Consider the following 3,085-nt stretch of genomic DNA (forward strand, 5'->3'; position numbering starts at 1 on the left):
TTTTAATACTGATGATTATGGCATACAGCTCATGAAAACCCAAAATGACTGTCCAAAAAAAATAGCATATTTCATCCCACCAATGAAAGACAAGTGTTTTTAATACAAAAAACGCCAACCTTCAAATAATCATGTTCAGTTATGCACTCAATACTTGGTCGGGAATCCTTTTGCATGAATGACTGCTTCAATGCGGCGTGGCATGGAGGCAATCAGCCTGTGGCACTGCTGAGGTGTTATGGAGGCCCAGGATGCTTCGATAGCGGCCTTAAGCTCATCCAGAGTGTTGGGTCTTGCGTCTCTCAACTTTCTCTTCACAATATCCCACAGGTTCTCTATGGGGTTCAGGTCAGGAGAGTTGGCAGGCCAATTGAGCACAGTAATACCATGGTCAGTAAACCATTTACCAGTGGTTTTGGCACTGTGAGCAGGTGCCAGGTCGTGCTGAAAAATGAAATCTTCATCTCCATAAAGCTTTTCAGTAGATTGAAGCATGAAGTGCTCCAAAATCTCCTGATAGCTAGCTGCATTGACCCTGCGCTTGATAAAACACAGTGGACCAACACCAGCAGATGACATGGCACCCCAGACCATCACTGACTGTGGGTGCTTCACACTGGACTTCTGGCATTTTGGCATTTCCTTCTCCCCAGTCTTCTTCCAGACTCTGGCACCTTGATTTCTGAATGACATGCAAAATTTGCTTTCATCCGAAAAAAAGTACTTTGGACCACTGACCAACAGTCCAGTGCTGCTTCTCTGTAGCCCAGGTCAGGCGCTTCTGCCGCTGTTTCTGGTTCAAAAGTGGCTTGACCTGGGGAATGCAGCACCTGTAGCCCATTTCCTGCACACGCCTGTGCACGGTGGCTCTGGATGTTTCTACTCCAGACTCAGTTCACTGCTTCCGCAGGTCCCCCAAGGTCTGGAATCGGCCCTTCTCCACAATCCTCCTCAGGGTCCGGTCACCTCTTCTTGTTTTGCAGCGTTTTCTGCCACACTTTTCCCTTCCCACAGACTTCCCACTGAGGTGCCTTGATACAGCACTCTGGGAACAGCCTATTCGTTCAGCAATTTCTTTCTGTGTCTTACCCTCTTGCTTGAGGGTGTCAATGATGGCCTTCTGGACAGCAGTCAGGTCGGCAGTCTTACCCATGATTGCGGTTTTGAGTTAGAGTGAATGGTTGTTTGTCTCGTTTGTCTCTATGTGTCCCTGTGATGGACTGGAGACCTGTCCAGGGTGTTTCCCACCTCTCGTTCAGTGATTTCTGGATCTGCGCACCAGTGACCCCCGCCACCCGAAAAGGAAGAAGAGGGTAAAACTCTCCTAACGTTTCCCCCTTCGTGGTCTTTGACTAATAGTAGAACAATTTCCTCTGGCGCCATTTGTCAACAGCATTGATGGCAGTCCTTGCTGCCAATCCGGTATGGTGTAATTTAGATGAACTCGCGTGTTTTGGGGGTGCAGAAGTGTTTTATGTTGTTCCTGACATAACCCTCACCATTTTCATCGGGCTTTGGACCGACTCAACAGATTCTTGTGATCCCTGGTGATTAACACAGTTAAATAACACAGCAACACTTCTGAGGAAACTAAAACCAGGACAAGTTGCCACAGGACTGTAGACAGGAAAAAAGGATTACAGAATCAGGGAGCAAATTTATCGCTCTGGACGACTAACCCGTTGGTATTATGCAAAAAAAAACAAGTTTGTGTCACTTTTTCAAGCTGTTTGAAGGAAATAGATAAACGGTTTTCAGTGGTAACAAAGTCCCAAACTTAGAATAGGAGCTCTGTTCAGTCATTCATCCTAAAACAAACAAAAACTACTGCTACTTTTCGAAGGTGCTGTATATTATGTAAATTGCAAGTCTGTAGCATAAAATAGCTAAATAGTGTAAGTATTTGATTGAAACTGCATCTGCCAACACTTAACCCTCCTGTTGCCCTGTTGTTAAAATGACACAGAGCGCTCAGTTTTAAAACAGGACAGAAGGAGGGTTCCATTTAAAATATTGATTGGGACATCCATGGATTTATTATTACACATATCAAGAATGAATTTATATTGTGGACAGAATGGAATGAGAAGGTGTTAGTAAACCATATGATTTAGTAATGCAGGAAATATGCAGAAAGTTGTTGACAAACATGCACAGATGTCAAATGCAGACTGAACGCATATGCATCACATGCAATCATCCTCAGAACCCCTACAGCTTCACACACGATACTGTTGGCACCATCCTCAAGTTATGTTACTTAGAGCCATAAGAAATCTGCACGATCCCCTCCCATCTGTTTATTTTCCTAAACTCATTTTTTTTCCCTATTATTTCCTTTCTAAATTTAATGTTTTATGATGTTACTTTTTTCATCTGAAGTGTCAAATCCCATTTCTTATGGACTAATTGATAAGGTTATTGCCAATCTTCGATAAAACTAGCGCAAACTAGCGTTCCAGTTTTTAAGAGAAAATTTAATGTTTAATTGACGTGAACAATTGAACAAATCTTAACAATCTTCTTATCAGTTATTTAAAAAATCCACTTCCATCTGAGCAGTGATGTCTTCACGATGTTGACTGATGACAAGCTGCTTCAGCACGGTGTTACATGCATCTGATGCCATCTATAAAACTGCAGCATCTAAAAGGCATCTTTTTTATAGTGACCATTAATGTAACGAGTGAAAAACACATGTTAGCTACCGTAATTTCCAGACTATTGAGCGCACCTGAACATAAGTCGCACCCACTAACTTTAAAAATAAAAAATAAAAAAATGTACATATATATATAGCCACACTTGCATCAGGTGTCCACATTGTAACGAGATATTTACACAGAAAGGTTTTTTAAAAACTTTTAATTAGATACGTACCGGTAACATACAGAACAAACTATCTTTAATTCAATTCAGTTTGTTTATATAGCACCAAATTACAACAGAAGTCATCTTCCTCCTGTGCACTAAAACCACTAAAGTCTTCTTCAGTGTCAGAACTGAACTGCCTCAGAATTTCCTGATGCATGCTCAATAATCCAGGTAGAAAAATCTAAAAAAGTTAAATCTGGTCCTCTGGACA

At 41.8% G+C, this 3,085-nt stretch overlaps 1 protein-coding gene across 1 annotated transcript in view; it reads left to right on the forward strand.

Annotated features, from left to right (window-relative positions):
* The window catches only part of slc12a7b (solute carrier family 12 member 7b), a 101,979-nt gene that overhangs the window by 74,770 nt on the left and 24,124 nt on the right, over positions 1-3,085 (forward strand). The gene's annotated exons all lie outside the window — the stretch shown is intronic.

The sequence above is a fragment of the Nematolebias whitei genome, chromosome 20, assembly GCF_014905685.2.
Source record: "Nematolebias whitei isolate Nwh7 chromosome 20, NemWhi1, whole genome shotgun sequence".
Classification (NCBI taxonomy): domain Eukaryota; kingdom Metazoa; phylum Chordata; class Actinopteri; order Cyprinodontiformes; family Rivulidae; genus Nematolebias; species Nematolebias whitei.